We start from the raw sequence: 7,354 nt of genomic DNA, 5'->3' as shown, positions 1-7,354 counted from the left end.
GACAGATAAATGGCTAAGTAGATTAAAACACGGTTGAAAAAGCTTTTCTTGTAAACTAGAAATATGATTGTGGAGTATTTTGCCTATGAGTAATGGATTGGAATCTGTAACTATTGGCCACAATGTTGTTTTTGCTAATTTCAAAAAAAAAAACACAAAACGTTATGATGGGGGTCCTGTTATGCCATCACCAGAGGAAGACAACTAGTTCCCCTCGCATCCCTCCCAAAAATCTGTTACAGTCTATAAATTAGCAGAGGGAGCCACATGGGGATATAAAATAAAGATTTTTAAAAAGATATAGGTCTTGTCAAGGCCCATGAGATTTGGATGGAGATTTTCCAATGTTCAGAATTGTTTTAGAGCTGAGCACCTACTTCAGAGCCACTCCTGTTTTGAAAATTTTCTTCCTTTTTTTTTTTTCCCAAAGATCTTGCTAAATGTCATTAGTAAATTAAAACTAAATATTGCCAGATATACAAACAACTTTGTCTTTATGGATATTCCATGAATAACCTTTACTTAACTGAATAAAGCAGAAAAGCAGTAAGTTCAACCTTTCTTTCTCCCTCTGAGCAGTCCACTCCCTTGCACAAAGTTCAGCTCTCAGTCCAGACCACCCACATCATGAATGAACGCTCTGATCTTGCCCTCCAACCACCTGGAACTGGATAACTGCCTTCCAAAATAGACTACACCCTCTTTTACTTCCTAGTGGCACAGGTATAGTTTTCAGTACTTAAGCACTTTACGGACAAGGGTGATATCCATTCTACTTCTATAATTATTACTAAAACTTTTACTCTCCAAGGAAAAGGAAAAATACGGGACAAAAGATACCAGCACACAAATTTTTCAGTGTACTAATATTACACCTCTGTCCATTTCTGTCCACTTTGAAAGTCAAGTTTGCAATAGGGAACCTGAGGAATCAGACTTGTAAAACCTATAATTCCTGTGACTCCAGAGCCTGGAGAAATTTGGGGGTACACAACCTCTTGTTTCAGACTTGGTGTTACCACTTGGTGCTTTAGGAGAAACTGTTTTTTTGAATCTGCACGGTGCCCTGGTGATTTGGGACTCTCAAATATGCAAATAAATGTTTTGGAGAACTTACATCTTTCAGGGGTTGTTCTCACTCACAGCACTGCTGGATGTTGGATGAGAAGCTTAAGTGGGCTGTAGGTGGGCCTCAGGCTGGGCGCATCGTTCTTAGGATCCCTGCTCTGGCAGAGGTAATACTGAAGGGAACGTCCAAGCTTGATGAGGAGAGGCAGGATGAGAGACCTGGGAAGGGCCACGAACTGTCAATGGAAGGATCAGTGAGATCTTCCTCTGTCTCACAGGTCTGTGGGGGACTTTATCTTCCTAACTCCTCAGCATACCCACCAAGAACAGAAAACAGGATAGAACGATGTAACCACGATACAGTTATCAAAAGATAACCAAATGGCTCCTTCCCACCTGCCTAGTAGCTCCAGAGATGAGTTTTGGGAGGACAGTTACCATCTGCATCCTGGGAAAGCACGAACTTCAGTTCACATTTGCTGAAAGCATATCTGGCTGCTGGAAGGGCCAGAGGGAAGGGTCCTGCTGAAGAAACCACAGGGACGAACTAGTGCAAACCAGCAGTTATGCAGAGGAATGCCATAAGATTCTGCCTAAGAGCCTCCATTTCTAGACACTGTCCCAGCATCTGCATCAGGAAATCAGCCCACTATTTATTTCCAACCTTTGTTGGGTTCACAGAAAACAGATTTTTTTGGAAGAAAATTTCTTCTAGTGGTATGCAGTGCAGAAAAGAAAGAATTAGGAAAAGAAACTGCTGATAAAGACTGCATCGAAAGCAGAATAGTGATCAACATCTAACTGCAGAAACAAAAGCTCATTTACTGTAAATGATGCACTTTGATCTTTGAGTGAAATTCAACCGTAGTGTAACGGCATTAATTGACCCTAAGGGTTTGTTTGGCTTTTCCTTTTTAAATGTTCTCATCTTGTTTCTGGAAAAAAATATGTGATAACAGATTTGCAATGCGCCTGATTTACATTCTTAACATTTATTATGGCCCAACCTAGCCCGCATTCACATTCCAGTGTCTCCTCCTGAATAAACCGAAGCACCTTCCAGATGTGGTTGATACGCTGATTATGTTTCTGTGCTGCAAAAGTTATACGAAGATTTCTTAACGACAGGCACAAGTTTTTATTTAATTTAGGATTTTGCATTCCAGTAAACTCGTCTTTTCATAAGGACAAAGCCAGTTCTGCAAGGTTCAAACTGGAAGCCCTTGGTGGTTAATTTTCTGCCAGGATGGGAGGAGTCAACCACTGCTGTGTGAGCATCACTACGAGATATGGGCTGGGACACTTGCAGACCACCGTCAAGCCAAAGAAAGAGTGGAGGGAGACACCCAAGCAAACAGAATTTTCTGAATTAGTCCTTGTATCCTGGCTTGTCTGCTTTGTCTTTTAGATGAAAAACTCCGTGGGATAAAACTGCATTTCCTACATTTGGGGATTTGTGTAGCATCAAGCACGGTATCATCAAATGTAGTATAATTCATCACTGATGAGACAATGCCAGCTATGAATGATTTAGAAAGATTTTTTTCTTAATGCATCAGTACCTGTTTGAATGTATTTTAGATGAAATTCAGTTCCCTTCACAGTCAGGGCTTTAGAAAAATCTGTTAGCTATTCATAGGCCTAATATTTAATTTTTTCCTCTCATTGTTCATGCAGGAGGCTAAATAATATTTAAAAATGGGTTAAATAAATAAAGTTTTTGCTAGCACGTCTAAAAACATAACCTGTTGTCCTGGACTAGATAGACATTTATTGCAACACTGCATTTTCAGCCACATTCCACTGGTTGGAAAAGATATGCTTAGTTCTTTGGAAAAGATCTCTAAGAAGTGAGAAATTCAAAAATGCTAGCTTCATCAATTTGTATAGCCAGTACGTTTCCCTTTGCTTCATGGCTGCCAAGAACTTTTATCCATTAAGGATATTCCGGCTCACATATATTCAGTTCTCTTACACAGATACATGCGTTCTGAGATAGCCAGCAGTTACCAGACTCCAGGATTTACCTACACAAAATGCTACTGAAATGAAAATATAAGTAATGAAATAAATAAAAGCTAACATATTGTTAGGCAAGCATGGTTAGATTAACTGTCTACTAAATGAAAAAAATATATATAAACATTAATTTAGCACGCGATGTAAATTTGACGGCCTGTGGTGTCTATATGTCAACCGCAGATGAGTCTGCTGATAAAATATCGTGATCTGATAAAATATCCTTTCTAATAACTGCAAGTCATTATATTCTTTACATTCCCGTTTTCCTAGTGGATTGGTTTTCCTTTCATGTCACTCAAACATTCCCTATGCTCTTTCAGGAGTACTTTGCTATGCGAGCTGCACAAATATTTCGGATAACACTTATCGAGTTAATTGCTTTCACCTCTCTACTGATTGTCTCCTCATACCTTGCTGTGATCAGCTTCCCACAGTTACTTCCCTGGCTATGTCTAACGTAATCCAAGTGTATGTCCAGGGCTGCTCAGTGCTGGAAAACAGAGCCTACCTTTCCCTAGCAGTGTTCCTAACATTGCCGCTCTCCTCCCCTACCCAGCAGTCACACAAGGATATTTGCCAGCACCACGTTTCAGATTATTCAGTTCTCTTCCTTCCAACAACATTAACCTCTCGCAATTTGCATTTACAAAGCCCTGTGGGAAAAGAAAGCCTTTTGGTCAGACATTTTGAGATGTCATGTTTTTATTTTAACTCAGGGAAATTTTCATCAGGGAAAGTAGCTGAACATGCTGTTCCCAGTTTTTCCCCAGTTTCTCTGGAATGTCCTCCTTGGCTGCTTCGATGGGATTCCGAGCTGGCTGAGTCTGCTCCTAAGAGTGGCTTTTTGCTCACCTACTTTTAGTTAGAATAAATAGTTTGGCTTTTGTTTTTACCACAATCAGTGACGGTTCCTTGCCATCTGTTTTTATGGGCTCCAAGTTTTGTCGGGCTGTGCCAGTGACTGACAGACAGAATGATGCACTGCTTTAATCCTGTAGCTTGCCCCTTTGCTGTCACCAGGCATTGCCTACACCGTGGTCAGCTGCTGGTAGTGGAGGCCTGTGATGAGCACAGTGAGACGCTTTCCAATTGCATCTGCCGGTGTTCTCCGCAGACAGCACAGCTTCCTTCAGACCTGCCAGTGAAACATCCCATCGGCTGCACTTCCTGCGATTTCCAGCAACATGATGAACATCTGTGATTTCCTAAGATGCACTTGAGCATGTCTCCTGATGGCGTTTGGGGTTCTGTTGGTCACTTCATGGTCTCTTGCGTGCAGTTCACTCTGCCGAACAGAAATGATATGCCTTCAGTATCAAGGAAATCATGCACTTACTACAGCTCCACTGTGTGTACCTCCTCAGGGAGAGCAACTCTTTTCATTCAGCCAATTTCCAGACACCTAGACAGCCAGCTGCACAAGACCAGAAGAGACCAATGTTTTGTTTGCCAAGAGCTATTAACAACAGCCTCTCTGGTGTATCCTCTGTGCCTGGTGCTTTCCCAGGCTTCCTTCTCAGCAGAGAACATACCACTTCCTCCCCCCAGATTTCGGGCTCATGAGGCTGCATCCAGCCCTGCTCTTGCTGGGGACCGAGCAGCCACAAGCAGGCCATGCTATCGATGGGGTGTAACGTACATCAGGCGATGCTAACGGTGAGCTCGCAACCCCCAGGCTTCCTCCCTCTCTCCTTCAGGAGATAGGTGTCTGGGCTGCACGTTCATGCTTCTCTTCCGACCTCCTATAGTATGAACAGTTCTGCTGAGATGGTCAAAAGGGCATCTCTGCACTATCTCCAAATCTCCCACTGAAGTCTCCAAAATAGTCTTTAAGCACTTGGAAAACCTTCAATTGTGGCACAGTGTTTGGTAAGAAACCGGACTGCTACATTTGCACAATTTCTTGCTTTAGGACGCCCTAGGTTATGCCCCTTCCCTTAACGTCTCCTCTAGTCTGCTGCTGGATCTGCATTATCCCTGTTTTGAAACTCTCCTATGTTCCTCAGTTTCCAAACCATTCTCTTTTTCTTTACTATTTTCTGCCTGCTCCAGCACCTTCTCATTTAGCCACGGTGAGGTCCAATGCTAACTTAACGGAAAGTGTGTGGAGACGGTTTGGAACAGTAAAGGGCTCTCTTTGTTCCTAAGTTTGCCTGGGTTTGTCTCTGTGCTCACCTCTGACAATGCCTCAGCCCTTTTTTGCCCAGAAACCAAATATTTCAGCTGATTCTAGAAAAAGTCAGCCAAAGCTGACATCCTCAACATCTTGTCTTTTCAACTTTCAATTTTGAGCTAGGAATTGACTCACCCAGAGCCTGCATTGTTCATTTAACATCTGATCTCTGGGGTTTTTATGTCATAACGTAAATGATTTAATTCTTTGCTCTGCTGTGGGGAAAATTCTTTACGCTGTGTAGTCTGGGAAACTCCCTAGGATATTGAATGAAAATGTAAAGAGTGGGTAAATCTGGCAATATGAACTCCACCAAAGGAAAGAAGGAGTGATTCCTTTAGGGGCTCTTCTGCTGGACACTGCCTGAGCTATTCTTCTCCTCTCGCTGTGATCGCTGGCTGATTTGACCACTCTCTTGGGAAACTTTAACAGACAAAAATTTGTCTGTTTTTTTTTTTTTTTTCTGGAAATTTGATATAAAAACAGTGCACTGCCACCATGCAAAATACAGGTGCTAGCTCCTAACGGCTATAGTACGTATACATTGTACTGAGGTTTACTATTTAAACACAGACCGCATCTGGAATTATATATACCTTGAACCTTATATGTCTGAAATGTTGACTGTTACTCACAGGCATCAGAAATCTGTATCTGCTTAATGTCACGGGTTTTCTAGCAAAACGTACTGAGTGAGTACAGTGAGTGGCCATGATTCCCAGTGGGACTGGACAGTAATATGAGCATTGCAGGGTTTGTGCCTACCTTCTTCAAGTTCTTCTCCTATTCATAATTAAATGTTGCACACAGCAGCTATAGGGCACATGAAACCACAGTGTACCTTCTTGCCTACCTCTCAACAGCCATATTTAAGCAAGATTTGCTAGAAGGATGCTAACGTTGTTTTGTTCACCCCACGGAAGAAACATGAAGGGCTTCTGAAACTTGAAAAAGCATGTGAGTCGCAGGGTCTGTTACATAAGGAGATTAGGAATGAAATAAGGACGTACTGTGTACTAGCCAAGCTACTCTTTATCGTTCAAAGAGACGTAATGAAATTCCCGAGTTTTGTAACCAAAATAAGGTCTCTCTGTCTCATGAAAAGGATAGATTAAAATGCTTTAGAGGAGTCAAAATATGAAATTGGGTTTCTACATTTCTGCTTAAAAAAATCAACAGGATGATGGAAGAGATATTTTTCTTTACTGGATTTCATAGCTGTGCTATTCGGATTGATCCAACTTTAGAAAATGTTCTTCCTTTAGAGAAAGCATTCTTGGCAATAAAATGTTTGTGCAAGCAGCAATAAGAGAACATTTTCAGGTGTAAAAACTACAGACCTATTAGGCAACACAATGAAATCTAGAAATATGAGGATAATAAAAAGCAAACCTGTTGAAAATTTATATTCACATCAGAAGGATATCTTGCAGGAAAACTCTGGATACTAGATCCAGTAAAGAAAAGCCAGCATTAAGCAAAGCATTGGTGAGAGGAATGAAGAGATCCATAAAATCTTAGCCATGGCAATGCTAGAGGAATCAGGGTTGTTTATATATCTCCTATTGTGGCTTCAGAAAAAAGTGAATATGTTCTGTAATCTTGAATCTCTGTTTTACAGTATATAATAGACATCTTTATATAGCTATATATTCTGTTGGTTGTGTCTCAGTGACTCAGAATGCAAGCCTGCAAGATGGCAGATCAGAAATAAAAACATTATAGAAAGTCTTACAGCTTTTAATAAAAAAATGAAGACTATCTGATAGAGAACTGAATCCCTGAAATGGCGCACGATGGCGGTTACATCCAGATCACAAGCTTTTCCTTACTGAGAGCCACATGGGACTTCTGGCAGGTCATATTTTAAAATACACCTTGGTATTATCAAATATTAAGGCAGAAATATTTAGGGCTCACCTTTGGCCCACCAGAGTGATGTTTGAACCTCCAGATAAAATGTAACCCTTCTAAAACACTGAGTTGGTGCTACTAAGTAGGCTGAAGCTCTTGAAGGATTGGGATGGTAGGTTCCTGTGATTCCCAACAGAGGGAGGATCTACTGGTCCCCAGCAGCCTCTCTGGAAAGCT

The sequence above is a fragment of the Anser brachyrhynchus genome (genome assembly GCF_964034855.1).
Source record: "Anser brachyrhynchus genome assembly, chromosome: 4".
Classification (NCBI taxonomy): Eukaryota; Metazoa; Chordata; class Aves; order Anseriformes; family Anatidae; genus Anser; species Anser brachyrhynchus.
This window is presented reverse-complemented; position numbering follows the sequence as displayed.